Source organism: Capricornis sumatraensis, chromosome X (genome assembly GCF_032405125.1).
Source record: "Capricornis sumatraensis isolate serow.1 chromosome X, serow.2, whole genome shotgun sequence".
Taxonomy (NCBI): domain Eukaryota; kingdom Metazoa; phylum Chordata; class Mammalia; order Artiodactyla; family Bovidae; genus Capricornis; species Capricornis sumatraensis.
This window is the reverse complement of record NC_091092.1, coordinates 36,562,921-36,581,296: the sequence shown is the minus strand read 5'-3', so window position 1 is coordinate 36,581,296 and position 18,376 is coordinate 36,562,921. Positions and strand designations below refer to the sequence as shown.

General features: G+C 37.9%; 1 pseudogene; it reads left to right on the top strand.

The window, feature by feature from the left end:
• The first annotated feature begins 1,157 nt into the window (after positions 1–1,157).
• LOC138071630 (mRNA export factor-like) overlaps positions 1,158–18,376 on the top strand; it is a 104,737-nt pseudogene continuing 87,518 nt past the window's right edge.

Sequence of the window (18,376 nt, the reverse complement as noted above, 5' to 3'; positions counted from 1 at the left end):
GTAGTGCTAAAGTGGAAAAAGAATTCCTATAAGACATAGCTGTCTCTATAGTATATCATTTTGTAGGTTGAGTTTCTGGACATGATAGGTAACCCAAGTTACCTGTCCACTTCCCCCAGATTCAAATGCACCCCCATTTTCAGATTGGACACGGTTCTTTGAAGTAAAAAAAAAAAATCCATGCATTTAAAATAGGAGGGCTATTAGCAACGACAGATTATGTGGAACCATTATACTAGGGATTGAGGATATAAGGATTAGCAAGATAAAATTGTTCTCATGGAATTTACAGCCCAGTGAAACAGCTAGACAAACAAGCAATTAAAATCCAGTGGGATTAAGTGGTAACAAGGAATCACAAATTATTCTGGTAAAACCAGGAGCCATATTTAGCACAGTCTTTGAGAGTCAAATGGGGTTGCCTGAAGGAAGGTGTCTTAGCTGAGACCTGAATAGTGAGTAAAGTGAGCTTTAGAAAAAGTGAAGGTGAAGGGGTGAAGGGTGTGCCTGGCAAAGGGACTAGCATGTGCTAAATTATGGGCAGATGAGAGGGAATAAGTGTGTGTGGAGCTGTAAGCAGTTTAGTTTAATTAGAACATGGAATATATCCACAGAAACATGGGGATGGTTAGTGAAAGAGTATAAGACTTGTACTCACATGCCTTGCTATGCCATTTGAATTTAACTTGGCAGGCAACAGGAAGCCTGAAGGCAAGGCAGTGGAGGTAATGATTATATTTGTGCTTTATTTAGAATGATTCATGATATTGTGATATGAAAAGCAGTTTGGAATGGGGAAAGACTTGGTATAGGGGGACTTGTTAGGAGAAGGTCCACGTAAGAGATGAGGGTGGCTTCCGCTTAGGGATGTGACATTCGGATGGATGGAGAGGAATGGTATGTTCCAGTGATGTTTAGGAGTTACAGTTCATAAAACATTGGTGTTGATTAGACGTAGAAGATGAGGCAGAAGGAGAAGTATGCTGTTCACTGGCATATCTGCCCCCAAATCCCATGGTTGAAAATCTTGCTTTTAGAAATTTGGAGGGCAGTTTCTTCGGCCGGCCTGCTGCCTGGCTTCCATCTCCTTCATGCGCAAGTGGAGTCACAGGCTTCTGAGCTCCTCCCGCTCCCTGTTGCTGGCTTCCCTCCGTGGCATGAATCTGTTTGGAACAAGCTCGGGTTTTGGATCTGGCAGGACCAGCATGTTTGGCAACATAACCACGGATAAATCACAACCTTATGAAGGATATGAAGGGCTTCCCTGATGGCTCAGCTGGTAAAATAATCTGCCTGCAATGCAGGAGACCTGGGTTTGATGCCTGGATTGGAAAGATCCCCTGCAGAAGTGAACAGTTAACCCACTCCAGTATTCTGGCCTGGAGAATTCCATGAACCGTATAGTCCATGAGGTCACAAAGGATCAGATGTGACTGAGAGACTTTCAAATTTCACTTTCACTTTATGAAGGATATTGAGGTAACATCCTCTCCTGATGATAGGATTGGTTGTCTGTCTTTTAGCCTACCAACTTTGCTGGGGAACTTTCTTCTGTAGGATCGTGGGCTAACAATGTTGATGTTTGCTGCTAGGAAGCTCAATGGAGAAGGAAATGGCAACCCACTCCACTACTCTTGCCTAGAGAATCCTGTGGACAGAGGAGCCTGGTGGGCTGCTGTCCATGGGGTCGCACAGAGTCGGACATGACTGAAGCGACTTAGCATGCATGCATGCTTTGGAGAAGGAAATGGCAACCCACTCTAGTATTCTTGCCTGGAGAATCCCAGGGACAGAGGAGCCTGGTTGCTGCCATCTATGGGGTCGCACAGAGTTGGACATGACTGAAGCAACTTAGCAGCAGCAGCAGGAAGCTCAAGATAGTGGATAGACTATTGCAAAAGCCCAGCAGATACACACCTAGCCTGTGCTAGATGTCGGCTGGAGTGATGATGGGAGCCAAGTGTTTACAGCATCATGTGATAAGACTGCCAAAACATGGGACCTCAACAGTAAGCAGGCAATAGACACATTGTGCAACATGATACTCCTGTGAAAACCATACATTGGATCACAACACCAAACTACAGTTGTGTGATGACCTGGAACTAGGATAAGACTTTGAAGTTTGGGGATACACAATCATCACCTCCTATGATGATTTTACAACTTCCTGAAAGGTGTCACTCTGATGACATGGTGATCCTATGGCTGGGTGGCAGCTGCAGAGAGGGAACGGATTGTCTATCAGTTAGAGAATCAACCTTCTGAACTCAGGAGGATAGCGTCTCCACTGAAGCATCAGCCTCAACGTGTGGCTGTTTTTTTAAAGACAAACAGAATAAACTGAACAGGTTTGCCCTGGGAAGCATTGAGGGGAGAATTGCTATTCATTTCATCAACCCCCCAATTTCTGCCAAAGATAACTTCACTTTTAAATATCATTAATCTAACAGAACCAACCAGCGCCTCAAGATATCTACGGGGTAAATGAAATTGTGTTCCAACCTGTTCAAGGCACCCTTGCAACTATGGGATCTGATAGTAAATGCAGCTCTTGGGACAAAGATGCCAGAACAAACTAGAATTTTGGAGCAGTTAGATCAGCCAATATCAGCTTAACAGCTTCAATCACAATAGAAATGTATTTGTGTACACTTCCAGCTTACTACTAGGGGCTTCCCTAGTCACTCAGATGGTATAGAATCAGCCCAGCGTGAGAGGCCCAGGTTTGATCCCTGAGTCGGGAAGATCTCTGGAGAAGGGAATGGCTACCCACTCCAGTATTCTTGCCTGGAGAGTTCCATGGACAGAGGAGCCTGGTAGGATGCAGTCCAAGGGGCCCCTAAGAGTCGCACATGGATGGAGCGACTAACAATTTAACTTTCTAACTACTACTAGTCAAAGGTATGTGGAGTATCAGGAATCCTTCATCTTCAATGTTATCATCCCTGCATACTGTAGGTGTTCAATAGGTATTCATAAATTTGATGATGTTATTTAGTTTGGAAATATACAAGTGTAACCTTTACTCTGTTTTGATTAGTGTCAAGATATCCTGCCATTAACAATTTACACCCAGTTTAAAACATTGTTTTTAAAAAATTCATTTTGGCATGTCCCTTGAGTTATCCATATGTCTGTGAAACACAAATGACACCTGGCAATGGGATGGGTGCCTCGTTTTGCAGATGAACATGAAGTGTGGTCTCCTGTTCAAATTCTCTTTCTCCTGAGAGACCAAAAGTAAATGCATCCCACTTAGTATTCCCTTTCTGAGCAGTTTATCCTTTACCAACTCAAACCCAAACTGATTTAAATGCATCATGTTTGAGAGGGATAGATGAATTTCCTGTCACCATCACAGATGCCTAAAGCCAGCCTAAAGCAGAATACATTATCAAGTAAACAAATATTTACCCAAAGTAGCTGTAACCAACATTCTGCTGATTTTTACAAAAGTAGCAACTGAGGTAAGAGAAATTAGAAATTAGTAAGAATGTTAAATTGTAATCTAAAGGGAATCCTGGTCATTTAATATTGTTATTTAACATATTTGGCCACATAGAGAAAATTTCACTGTAGCCAGTATGGGAGATGGAGTAAAGTGCATAATGACCTTCAAAATTTTTCTCAGTTAACCAGAACATTCCAACACCATTATCGTTCACTGTCATTTCATCTGTAGTTCTAAGTGCATCTTGCATAAAGTAAGCATCCAACACTATTTCTTAAATAAACATGTGCATTAGCAATTATGAGAAAATGATATAAACTTATGCAGTTAGGAGTGCTGCTGCTGCTAAGTCACTTCAGTCGTGTCCGACTCTGTGCGACCCCATAGACGGCAGGCCACCAGGCTCCCCCGCCCCTGGGATTCTTCAGGCAAGAACACTGGAGTGGGCTGCCATTTCCTTCTCCAATGTATGAAAGTGAAAAGTGAAAGTGAAGTCGCTCAGTCGTGTCCGACTCTTCGCGACCCCATGGACTGCAGCCTACCAGGCTCCTCCGTCCATGGGATTTTCCAGGCAAGAGTACTGGAGTGGGGTGCCATTGCCTTCTCCGCAGTTAAGAGTACAGGAAACCAAAACTAAACAAAGCATATCTTGATTCCTTGATAATTCTATAGGCACTTTGGAATATTTTAAGAGCTTGTTGTTGCTGTTTATTTGCTAAGTTGTGTCCTACTTTTTGCGGCCCCATGGACTGCAGCACACCAGGCTTCCTTGTCCTTCACCATCCCCTGGAGTTTGTTTAAATTCATGTCCATTGGATCAGTGATGCCATTAACCATCACATCCTTCTCCTCTGTCGCCCCCTTTCCTCCTGCCTTCAGTCTTTCCCAACATCAATGTCTTTTCCAGTGAGGCAGCTCTTTGCATCAGGTGGCCAAAATATTGGAGCTTCAGCTTCAGCATCAGTCCTTCCAATGAGTATTCAGGGTTGATTTCTTTTAGGATTGACTGGTTGGATTTCCTTGTTGTCCAAGGGACTCAAGAGTCTTCTCCAGGCGAGGGTGGGATGATTTGAGAGGATAGCATTGAAATGTGTATATTATCATATGTGAAGCAGATTGCTGGTCCAGGTTCAATGCATGAGACAGGGTGCTCAGGGCTGGTGCACTGGGCTGACCCTGAGGGATGGGATGGGGAGGGAGGTAGAAGGGGGGTTCTGGATGGGGAACACATATGTGCCTATGGCTGATTCATGTTGATGTTTGGCAAAAAGCACTACAGTATTGTAAAGTAATTAGCCTCCAATTAAAATAACTAATTTAAAAATAAATTAATTAATTAAAAAAATTTAATAAGTCTTCTCCAACACCACAGTTCAAAAGCATCAATTCTTCAGCACTCAGACTTCTTTATGGTCCAGCTCTCACATCCATACATGACTACTGGAAAAACCATAGCTTTGACTATAAGACCTTTGTTGGCAAAGTGATGTTTCTGCTTTTTAATACATTGTCTCGGTTTGTCATAGTTTTTCTTCCAAGGTGTGGGCATCTTAATTTCATGGCTGTACTCAACTTCCACAGTGATTTTGAAGCCTGAAAATAAAATCTGTCACTGTTTTCATTTCTTTTCCCCATCTATTTGCCATGAAGTGATGGGACCAGATGCCATGATAGTTTTTTGAATGTTGATTTTTAAGCCAGCCTTTTCACTCTTCTCTTTCACCATCAAGAGGCTTTTTAGTCCCTCTTCACTTTCTGCCATTAGGGTGGTATCATCTGCATATCTGAAATTGTTGATATTTCTCTTGGCAATCTTGATTCCAGCTTGTACTTCTTCCAGCCCAGCATTTCTCATGATATACTTAGCATATAAGTTAAAAAAAGCAGGGTGACAATATACAGCCTTGACGTACTCCTTTCCCAGTTTGGAACCAGTCCTTTGTTCCATGTGTGGTTCTAACTGTTGTTTCTTGACCTGCATATAGGTTTCTCAGGAGGCAGGTAAGGTGGTGTGGTATTCCCTTCTCTTGAAGAATTTTCCACAGTTTAATGTGATCCACACAGTCAAAGGCTTTGGCATAGTCAATGAAGCAGAAGTAGCTATTTTTCTGGAATTCTCTTGCCTTTTCTATGATCCAATGGACATTGGCAATTTGATCTCTGGTTCTTCCACTTTTTCTAAATCCAGCCTGTATATCTGGAAGTTCCCGGTTCATGTACTGTTGAAGCTTAGGTTGGAGAATTTTGAGCACAGCCTTGCTAGCATGTGAAATGAGTACAATTATATGGTAGTTTGAACATTCTTTGGGATTGGAATGAAAACTGACGTTTTCTTGTCCTGTGGCCACTGCTGAGTTTTCCAAATTTGCTGGCATATTTTAAAAATTAATTAATTTATTTTAATTGGAGGCTAATTACTTTACAATATTGTAGTGGTTTTTGCTATACATTAACATACATCAGCCATGGGTGTACATGTGTTCCCCATCCTCAACCCCCTTTCCACCTCCCTCCCCATCCCATCCCTCAGGGTAATCCCAGTACACTAGCCCTAACAACATCGCCTTCAGGATTTTAAAAAGCTCAGCTGGAATTTCATCACCTCCAGTAGCTTTGTTTGTAGTAATGCTTCCTAAGTCCCACTTGACTGCACACTCCAGGATGTCTGGCTCTAGGTAAGTGATCACACCTTCATGGTTACTCAGATCTTTAAGACCTTTTTTTGTGTAGTTCTTCTGTGTGTTCTTGCCACCTCTTCTTAAGATCTGCTGCTTCTTTTAAGTCCATACTGTTTCTTTCCTTTACTGTGTCCATCTTTGCATGAAATGTTCTCATGGTATCTCCAGTTTTCTTGAAGAAATCTGTAGTCTTTCCCATTCTATTGTTTTCCTCTATTTCTTTTCATTATTCACTTAAGAAGGCTTTCTTTTTCCTCCATGCTATTCTTTGGAACTTTGCATTCAGTTAAGTATATCTTTCCTTTTCTCCTTTGCTTTTTGCTTCTCTTCTTTTCTCAGCTATTTTTAAGGCCTCCTCAGAGAACCATTTTGCCTTCTTGCATTTCTTTTTCTTTCAAATTGTTTTGGTTTAAGAGCTTCTTGTCATCTTAGTTAACATGGATGATTATTGACCAGTATTTTGGTTGAAAATGAAAATATATGAACTAATTCTCTCCTTGGCATAGGACAGCCCCTAGAGAATGATTTTCTTTTTTTTGGTAAACATCTTTTATCACCTTGTTTGGTTGTTATTTGTGTCTCATTGTTGTCAGTGTGCTAAAATTACATTTATTTGATTCTCCTAATAGTTTGGTTTCAATAAAAGTAAGCATTTCTATATCTTTTGAGTATTAACACATACTCAATCCCAGGGCTAAATAGTGTTTTATTAAGTAATAAGTATTTCCAGCACATGCACTACTGTAATTCTTAATTGCAGTATTATAACTCAATTAATTGAATGATTTTTTAAAAGTGACATTCTACCAGATGGAATAATAATTAGTATCATTATTAGGATTAATTTTTTTCATTGAAGTATAGTTGATTTACAATATTATGTTAGCTTTAGGTGTATGAGAGTGATTCAAAATTGCATAGCTTATAATCCCTTTAATGTTATTATAAAGTATTGGCTATATTCCCTGTGCTATTAAATATATTCCTGAAGCTTTTTTACCTTATTATAGTTTGTTCCTCATAATTCCTTATCCCTGTCTTGCCACTGTCCCCTTTCTTCTCCCTACTGGTAACCACAATTTTTTTCTCTGAGTCTGTTTTTGTCTTTTTATTTCATTTATTTGACTTATTTTTTAGATTTTACATTTAAATGATTGTTGGTTATTGTTTAGTTGCTAAGTCATATCTGACTCTTTTGTGAGCCCATGGGCTAGCCCATTATGCTCCTCTGTCCATGGGATTTCCTAGGCAAGAATACTGGAGTGTTTGCCATTTCTTTCTCCAGGGGATCTTCCAACCCAGGGGTCAAACCCATGTCTCCAGCATTGCAGGTGGATTCTTTGCCACTGAGCTACCAGGGAATCCCCCACTTAAGTGGTAACATTGAGTATTGTTGTTTCTCTATCTGACTTATTTTACTAAGTGCAATACCTTCTAGGTCTATCCATGTTGCTGCAAATGGCAAAATTTCATTCTTTTTATGACTGAGTATTATTCCCCTGTGTATGTGTGTGTGAACACATACATACATATACACATCTCCATTATTAGTTCATCTGTTGTGATGGACACTTAGATTTCTTCTGTATCTTGTATACTGTAAATAATGTTCCCTTTTCTCTACATCCTCACCAAAATTTATCTGTAGAATTTTTGATGATAGTTATTTTGACAGGTGTAGGTAATGTCTCGTTTTGGTTTTGATTTGCATTTCTCTGATAATTAGCAATATTGAGCATTTTTATGTGCCTATTGGCTATTTGTATAGCTTCTTTTGAAAAATGTCTATTCTGGTCCTCTGCCTGTTTTTTTTTTTTTTTTTTTGATTGGGTTATTTGTTCTTCTGATATTGAGTTTTATGAGCTGTTACATATTTTAGATATTAACCCTTTATCAGTCATATCATTTGAAAAATATTTTTTCCCACTCAGTAAGTTTTCTTTTCTTTTTGCCAGTGGTTTCCTTTGCTGTGCAAAAGCATTTAAGTTTAATTAGGTTTCATTTGTTTATTTTTGCTTTTGTTTCATTTGCCTTTGAGACTGATCCAAAAAATATTGCTGTGATTTATGTCAAAGACTGTCCTGCCTGTTTTCTTCAAGGATTTTTATGATTTCTCATCTTATATTTTGGTCTTTATCCTGAGGTAATTTTTCTATATGGTGTTGAAGAATGTTCTAATTTCATTTTTTTTACATGTTGTTGTCTGATTTTTCCCAGAAGCACTTATTCAAGAGATTGTCTTTTCTCCATTGTATATTCATGCCTCCTTTGTTGTAGCTTAATTGATCATAAGTGCATGGATTTATTTGTGGGCTCTATTCTATTCCATTATTCTGTGTGTCTGTTTTTGTGCCAGTAACATACTATGTTCATTACTGTAGCTTTCTAATAAAGTCTAAAATTAGGAAATGTAAATCTTCAGTTTTGTTCTTTTTTTCTCAAGATTGCTTTGGCTGAATTGGGTCTTTTGTGATTCCATATAAATTTTAGGATCGGAAATATGTCATGGGTATTTTTATAGGCATTATGTTAAATTTGTTGATTGCTTTTATAGTATGGAAATTTTAACAGTGTTGATTTTTTCAGTCTGTGAACATGGAGCCTTCCATTTATTTGTATTGTCTTCAGTTTCCTTTGTTGATGTCTTAGAGTTTTTTGAGTATAGATCTTTTATCTCTTTGGCTAAGTTTATTCCCAGTTATTTTATTCTTTTTGATGCAATCATAACTGGGGTTGTCTTCTTGAATTCTTTTTTCTGATAGTTCATTATTAGCATATAAAGAAATAACAGATTTCTTTATATTGATCTTGTATCCTACAAGTTTACTGAATTCATTTATTCTTCATTTTTTATTTTGGTGTGGAGACTTTAGGATTTTCTATATATAGTGTCATATCTACAGTGATAGTTTTACTTCTTCCCTTCCAGTTTGGATGCCTTTTATTTCTTTTCTTGTCTGATTCCTGTGTTTATGCCTTCTAATACTATGTTAAATAGAAGAGGTGAGAGTGGGATCCTTCCTTGTGTCTGAATTTAGAGGAAATGCTTTAACCTTTCCACTGTGCTGCTGCTGCTGCTGCTTCAGTCGTGTCCGACTCTGTGCAACCTCATAGACGGCAGCCCACCAGGCTCCCCTGTCCCTGGGATTCTCCAGGCAAGAACACTGCAGTGGGTTACCATTGCCTTCTCCACTGTTCTATATGATGTTAAATGTGGATTTGTTATATATAGCCTTTATTATATTGAGACACCTATATTTTGCTGAGTTCTTTTTTTTTATCATAAATAGATGTTTAATTTTGTCAGATTCTGTTTGCACATCTATTTAGGTGATTTTATGCTTTTTATTCATTTTTAAAAATTGTATTTATTTATTTTTGGTTATACTGGATCTTTGTTGCTGTGTAGGCTTTTCTCAAGTTGTGGCAAGCAGGGGCTACTCTCTCCAGTTGTGGTGATTTGGGGTGCACAGGCTTCTCATTGTGGTGACTTCTTTTGTTGTGAAGCATTGGCTGTAGGACACATGGACTTCAGTAGTTGCAGCACATTAGCTCTGGAACACAGGCTCAGTAGTTGTGGTGCACGGGCTTAGTCTCTCTGTGGCATGTAGGATCTTCCTGGATCAGGGATTGAACTCAGATCTCCTGAATTGGCAGGCAGATTCTTTACCACTGAACCACCTTTGAAGCCCTTATCCTTTGTTTTTGTTTTATTCAATAATTTCTTCCATGCCAAAATCAACAATACTAAAATGTTACACATTTATATATATTTACCTTGAAAGAAGAAACACTTAAATAGTCGTATGTCTATTCAATTATAAAGGTTATATAAGTCATAGAGTCACTATTGTAGAATAGTCACAGATTTTATTTTTATTGCTTTAATGAGTGTAGCTCAAAAATTAAGGCAAAAATTAATATCTTTTAAACAAAATAGTACATTTGGTAATGGCTTCTATATTAGTCAAGAGACAGAATCTAATTCAATATTTCAGGAGAGTACTTAGTGCAAAATATTTAGGGTTAAGGGAACTAGTGAGACATGTGGAAGTTACCAGGAAATAACCACAATAGGAGTCTATCACCATCCTTAGCCTTGAATGGGCAGGGAGGGAGAATGATGTTACTGTAATTTATAGAGGGTATAGAGCCATGGAAGAGGGGGCAAAGTATAAGAACTTTGACCACAGAGGAACCACTAAATGGCAGTTCATGGAGTTTAGGGGAGAGAGCATAAACATAGGGACCTCTCTTTGACCTCTCTTCTATCCTTCCCTCTCTTCCACCCTCCACCCTCAATCTCCTCCTGATCATAACTAGAGTTAAGAAATACATAGAAGCCAGCCAAGAAGAGAATTCCTGTAATGCTGTTAGTGGATATTATTAATAGTTTTCCAAAAGCACAGAGCAGGTCAGAAACGGGTAGAGAATAGATCTGGGGAGGAATGGATAGGGACAAACAGAGAATAAGTATCACAGCTTCAGAAGATGAAGTGTCTTTTCTTCTTGAACACATCTTGACTTCAAACAGATTTTTAAAAGAAAAGTATGCCAACTTTGTTTTTAATGCACTACTCAGATATCTTGGGATCTTTTTGAAGTCTTGAAACTTTGAAACTAAGAATGACCAGTTTGAAATACACAATGTGAAAACAACAACAATACTGCTGCCAAGTGGGGGGGAAACTTTAAAGTAGCACTTTTCATGGTAGACACATCTACCTTGTTTAGAAATTGGGCCATGCTTAAAGTATCTGGAGAATATTTAGTGTTTTAGTATTCTTTCCTGTTTTTCTGAAATACAAAAGTCCTCTCAATTTATCATTCATTTTGAAAAATAGAAATATTCTTATTATAAGGAAGATAGTGCAAGTGTACTCGTAGACTAGCACTGATGTTCAACATCTGTATTGAGAGAAAAGCCTGGTGTAGAAGGGTTGATGCCAAACTGCAGGATACATGCCCCTGGAGATAGGGTTAATACTAATAATTATCATTTATCAAGTGCTTAATATGCACTAGGCTCTATTTATTATCTTATTTAATTCTACTAACAATTTTGTGACCTAGATATTCATCTTGCAGATGAGGAAACTAAGATTCAGAGAGGGAGGGGATATATGTATACATATGGCTGATTCACATGGTTGAATGGCAGAAACCAACACAACATTGTAAAGCAATTATACTCTAATTAATAAATTTTTAAAAAAGAAATGAAATGACTTGCCCAAAGTAAATATTCTCTGTGCAGGAATATGAGTCTAGTTTTGCCAGATTTCATGAGTTTTCAAAAGCAGTATAGAATCTAATTTGTGTGAAAGTTGTCTGTGTTTAAATGTACATTAATTTTTTCTTGCTTTCTGGTATTTAACAAAACCAAACCTGTAAGTCTTAGTTGATAGGCCGTTATGTCTAAACTTCTTCCATTCAGATGCTAAAACTATATGGTTACTGGAACCTTTATAAATTCCATCCAAAGATATTAGTAATATGAAGAGTTCTGGTTCTTTGGGATGGAAATATTTGGGGCAGGGGAGCCTTTTGCTGCCCATCAAATCATAGGGAGAAAACATATTACTTGTAGTTTCTAGACATTTAGGAGAGAGGGAGTTATTTCAAAGGAGAAGTCCCTGGAAATATTTTTGTTCTTCCTATAACTATGCTTTCCGAATACCCTAGAGTGGTAAAACTCTCTATTCTATTCAGGACAATATAACAATACATAGCCCTGCATTTCATTACAGCCTAACGATTTACTTAATTCAGTTAATTCACTACATAACCACGTTATTATATGAACAAAAGCAAAAGGGAGGTTCTTTTTCAGTTCATGTTAATTCCTTTTTTCCATTTTCCCCACTGATGCTGTAATCATTGGAAGTAGTTTTCATACACATTAAAGTAGCTCAAGGTCCCTAGTATTGGGAATCATAGTAATAGTTGGTAATTTCTTCCTCTGTAATTTATTCTTTTCATTAGGTTTTCTGTAAGTGCAGAGTGTAGAGCCATAATCTATAGCCCTGGTGGGGAATTTACATTCGGAATGATAAATGTATATGGCAGGAGAGGGTACACATGCAATTGTGGGCACAAAAGCATTACAATCCATTGCAATGGGTGTGAGACAGAAGAAAACAGAAGGCTTGGTTTGGACAGCTAGGTACAGTGAGTCTGAAATTATAGCAATACATTAGTCATTTTAGAAGAAAGGTAGCTATATATTCTTTGTTTGTTCATACAGGCCATTTTTTCCTACCCTCTCTGCTATTACTAAGAGAAAACTAAACATAAAAAGAAAAATATCAAATTTTAACTCTAGCTCCAATGTGTAATTCTACATACTATTATATTAAATGAAGAAATGCTTCTGTTTCACCTGTGAAAAATGCTACTGTTTCATATTATAAAATGAAACTTAAAGATTTCACATTTATTTATGAAGCCACATAATTCTGGGGAAATTTGAAGATCAGTAAAAGCCCAATTAACTGAAAATAATGTGGAAGAATTGTGGAAGAATCAAAGATAAAAGATATGTAAGCAGATTCATTATAGTAACCAAATTGTTAGTGTGGTATACATTATTAGTAATATTAACAAGATGCAACTGAAAGGACAGAATTACTAATTCTATCATGGAAAACTGGGTAGGATTTTAAGAGAGGAGTCACTATTTAACCTAAGGTTGAAAAGAAGAATCAGATTTTGCCAGGTCACAAAGGGACAAGGACATTTAGGAAGATATAATTATCTATGATTACATGTGAAAATGCACATGACCTATGCTACACTAGGGCTTATTCTGATGTTTCCCCTCAGTGTAAAATCATCTCAGTGTAAAACTTAGAGTTCTATGCTAACAAATTTAACCCAACAGCATCCTGTATCCAAGTGCTGATACAACAATCTATTCTGTTTCTTGGCATTTCGCACAAATATGTGATGTTTAATTTTATTCTAGTTTACTGTGCGCATCATTTTTTAAAAGATTTTATTGAAGTGTAGTTGATTTACAATGTTGTTTTAGTTTCAGGTGTACAGCAAAGTAATTTCATTATGTATAGACATATATACTTCATTTAAGATTCTATTCCCATATAGTTCAATACAGAGCATTGAGTAAAGTTCCCTGTGCTATACAGTTGTTATCTATTATGTATATAATAGTGTATATGTTAATATCAGTCTCTCAATTTATCTTCCCCTCTTTCTCCCTCAGTAAGCATGTTTGTTTTCTACATATTTCTGTTTTGTAAATAAGTTCATTTGTATCATGTTTTAGATTCCACATAAAAGTGATATCATGTGGTATTTGTCCTTCTCTGTCTGACTTACTTCATTCAGTATGACAGTCTTTAGGTTTTTCCATGTTGCTGCAAATGGCATTCTTTTTTGTGGCTGAATAATATTTCATTGTGTGTGTGTATACATATGTGTGTGTGTCTGTGTGTGTGTATCACATCTTCTTTATCCATTCCTCAATTGATGGGCATTTATGTTGCTTCCATGTCTTGGCTATTTTACTTAGTTCTGCAATGAACATTGGGATATATGTATTTTTTAAATTACATTTTTCTCTGGGTATATGCCCAGGAGTGGGGTTGCAGAATCACATAGTAGGTCTATTTTTTAGTATTTTAGGGAATCTCCTTTCTGTTCTCCATAGTGGGTCTGCCAATTTACATTTTCACCAACAGTATAGGAGGGTTCCCTTTTTTCCACACCCTCTCCAGTATTTATTGTTTGTACATTTTTGGATAATGGACATTCTGACTGGTGTAAGGTGACACCTCATTGTAGTTTTGAATTGCATTTCTCTGGTAATTAGTGATGCTGAGCATCTTTTCATGAGCCTGCTGGCTATTTGTATGTCTTCTTTGGAGAAATGTATAGTTAAATCTTCTGCCCATTGTTTTATTTCATTTTTTAAAAATTAGAGCATAATTACTTTCCAGTATTGTGATGACCTTTGCCGTACATCAGCATGAATCAGCATTAGGTATACTTACGTTCCCTCTTGGTTGAACCTCTACTCCCATCCCAACCTTCTGGGTTGTCACAGAGCACTGGCTTTGGATTCCCTGGGTGGTGCATACATCAAACTCCTGAGAGTGTTAACAGCCTAGCTAGGGAGGTCAGAGGTCCCCAAGTGGAAGGAGGAAGTAAACTGCAAATGGCAGACTTTTGAGTTTGAGTAAACTCTGGGAGTTGGTGATGGACAGGGAGGCCTGAAGTGTTGCAGTCCATGGGGTTGCAAAGAGTGGGACACCACTGAGCTACTGAACTGAACTGAATCCTGTGTTGCCATGGTGACACCTGGTTCCACCTGAACTTAACTTTATCTCGAATCTTGAGCTAACCACTGTGCTTTTCTTATGGAAATGTCTTTCTTAAGCTATGTTAATGGACTATGTATTTGCTTGGAAATCTGCCTTTCTTCAAGATTCATGTCAATTGTTTTATGGCCAGGGATGACTCACTTTGTGCGAATGCTATCTCAAAATTAATGTTGTGGGGAGGGGCCTGGTGCAACTCTCTCAGTTTTGAGGTGTTTCCTTTCTCTAATTTTGCTAATAGGTATATACGGGATTCCCTTGTAGCTCAGTTGGTAAAGAATCTGCCTGCAATGCAGAAGACTTGGGTTTGATTCCTGTGTCAGGAAGATCCCTTGGAGAAGGAAATGGTAACCTACTCTAGTATTCTTGCTTGGAGAATGTCATGGACAGAGGAGCCTGGCAGTCTATAGTCCATGGGGTTGCAAGAGTCAGACACGACTTAGCGACTAAACCACCACCGATAAATATATATAACTCCTTGCTAAAAACTAGCAAGGGGGCACTCTTTCTGTCCCCTTCTGATGCTTGTCAGAAGCTTTCACTATCTCTTTTACACTTTATGAAAACTTTGCTACATGAAAAACTCTGAGTAATCTAGCCTCATCACTGGCCCCAGAACGAATTCCTCTCCTCAGGAGGCCAGGAATCCTGGCGTCATTCGTGGCTGATAGCAGAAACCTTTCACTTCCACTGGCTTTATATTTTACACACAGTACTATATATGTACATTATACATTTACACCCACCCTCCCCTTCCCCCATTGTGTCCTTTTTTTAAAATTAAACTGTTTTTTGTTTTTTTGGTATTGAGCTTCATGACCTGTTTGTATATTTTGGAAATTAATCCCTTGTCTGTTGCTTTGTTTACAAATATTTTCTCTCATTCTGTGGGTTGTCTTTTCATTTTGTTAAAGTTTTTTTTTTTTCTTTATGACTCACTTTGAAAGACTCTTTCACAATAGTGTAGTAGTTTATTCCATAAGATTTAATGCTGTATATAGCACTAAAAGAATGATGTCATTTGTATTATAAATAATACATAAATGCCATTATTCCAGTCAGTTAAAATGTATATTTCAATATGTTTTAAGCAATGCTTTAAAGAAAACAGACTTAAGTACCCTGTCACATAATATAATTCACCCAAAGCACACTTGAAGTCACCCAGAATTCTATGCCATTAGTTAACTTATTTATATTTTAGATATATCTATGATATACTAGACACTCTGTTAGGTACATTGGGACAAAAAGATGAGTCTCTGACCTTAAGGAACTTATAGGAGAAATGAAACAAATACAGGTATCTACAATAGCAGACTCTTCAGTATGTGTCAAGAGCCTATTCTAGGTATGGTATAGAAATTGAGTAGGTGGAGTGGAAAGGTGATTTTTATATACTTGAGTAAATAAGAAATCTTTTAGAAATAGAAAATTCTGTTGTGGTTCCATTAAGGCCAAGGAAAGGAAATAAACTAGATAGTAACATCCAAAGTAGAAAAGTGACCAGCAATCCAATTAAATGAACAGAGTAAGAGATTATACTACTACTGCTCTTTTGACTCAAAAGAGGAAATAAAAAATTACAGCTTAATATATAAAACTTCCCATCAGAAAGTTTCCACAAGCCTCTTATCCTTCTCCATCAGAGGGCAGACAGACTGAAAATCACAATCACAGAAAACTAACCAATCTGATCATGTGGACCACAGACTTGTCTAACTCAACAAAACTATGAGCTATACTGTGTGGGGCCACCCAAGACAGATGGGCCATGGTGGAGAGTTCTGACAAAATCTGGTCCACTGGGGAAGGGAATGGCAAACCACTTCAGTATTCTTGCCTTGAGAACCCCATGAACACTATGAAAGGCAAAAAGATAGGATACTGAAAGATGAATGCCCCAGGTTGGTAGGTGCCCAATATGCTACTGGTGATCAGTGGAGAAATAACTACAGAAAGAATGAAAAGACAGAGCTAAAGCAAAAAAACAACAACAACAAGAACAACAAAAAACACCCAGTTGTGGATGTCGCTGGTAATGGAAGTAAAGTGCAATGCTATAAAGGGCAATACTGCATAGGAATGTTAGGTCCAGTAATCAAGGCAAATTGGAAGTAGTCAAACAGGAGATGGCAAAAGTGAACATTGACATTTTAGGAATCAGCAAACTAAAATTGACTGGAATATGTGAATTTAACTCAAATGACCATTATATCTACTACTATGGGCAAGAATCCCTTAGAAGAACTGGAATAGCCATCATAGTAAAAAAAAAAAAAAAAGAGAATTTTTTAAGAGAATACATTGGTCATAGCAAACACTCTTTTACAACAAACCAAGAGACAACTGTACACATAGACCTTACCAGATGGTCAATACTGAAATCAGATTGATTATACCCTTTGCAGCCAAAGAAGGAGAAGTTTGAAACAGTCAGCAAAAGCAAGACCAGGAGCTGACTGTGGCTCAGATCATGAACTCCTTATTGCCAAATTCAGACTTAAATTATAGAAAGTGGTGAAAACTACTAAACCATTCAGGAATGAGCTAAATCAAATCCCTTATTATACAGTGGAAGTGAGAAGTAGATTCAAGGGATTAGATCTGATAGAAAGAGTGCCTGAAGAACTATGGACAGAGGTTCATGACAGTGTACAGGAGGCATGGATCAAGACCATGCCCAAGAAAAAGAAATGCAAAAAAGCAAAAAGGTTGTCTGAGGAGGCCTTATAAATAGCTGTGAAAAGAAGAGAAGCTAAAGGCAAAGGAGAAAAGGAAAGATAAGAAAGCAGAGTTCCAAAGGATAGCAAGGAGAGATAAGAAAGCCTTCCTCAGTGATCAATGCAAATAAATAGAGGAAAACAATAGAATGGGAAAGACTAGAGATTTCTTCAAGAAAATTAGAGATACCAAGGGAAAATTTCATGCAAAGATGGGCACTATATAGGACAGAAATGGTATGGACCTAACAGAAGCAGAAGATATTCAAAAGAAGTGGCAAGAATACAAAGAAGAACTATTAAAAAAAAAGATCTTCATGACCAGATAACCAAGATGGTGTGATCACTCACCTAGAGCCAGACATCCTAGAATGTGGAGTCAAGTGGGCCTTAGGAAGCATCACTACAAACAAAGCTAGTGGAGGTGATAGAATTCCAGTTGAGCTACTTCAAATCCTGGAAGATGATGCTGTGAAAGTGCAGCACTCAATATGCCAGCACATTTGGAAAACTCAGCAGTGGCCACAGGACTAGAAAAGGTCAGTTTTCATTCCAATCCAAAAGAAAGGCAATGCCAAGAATGCTCAAACTACTGCACAATTGTACTCATCTCACACACTAGTAAAGCAATGTTCTAAATTCTCCAAGCCAGGCTTCAGCAGAACATGAACTATGAACTTCCAAATGTTGAAGCTGGTTTTGGAAAAGGCAGAGGAACCAGAGATCAAATTGCCAAGATCCGTTGGATCATTGAGAAAGCAAGAGAGTTCCAGGAAAACATTTATTTCTGCTTTATTGACTATGTGAAAGCCTTTGACTGTGTGGGTCACAACAAACTGTGGAAAATTCTGAAAGAGATGGGAATACCAGACCACCTGACCTGTCTCTTGAGAAATCTGTATGCAGGTCAGGAAACAATAGTTAGAATTGGACATGGAACAAAAGACTGTTTCCAAATCGGGAAAGGAGTACATCAAGGCTGTATATTGTCACCCTGTTTATTTAACTTATATGCAGATTATATCATGAGAAACACTGGGCTGGATGAAGCACAAGCTGGAATCAAGATTGCCGGGAGAAATATCAATAACCTCAGATATGTGGATAACATCACACTTATGGCAGAAAGCGAAGAATAACTAAAGAGCCTTTTTAGTGAAAGTGAAAAGGAGAGTGAAA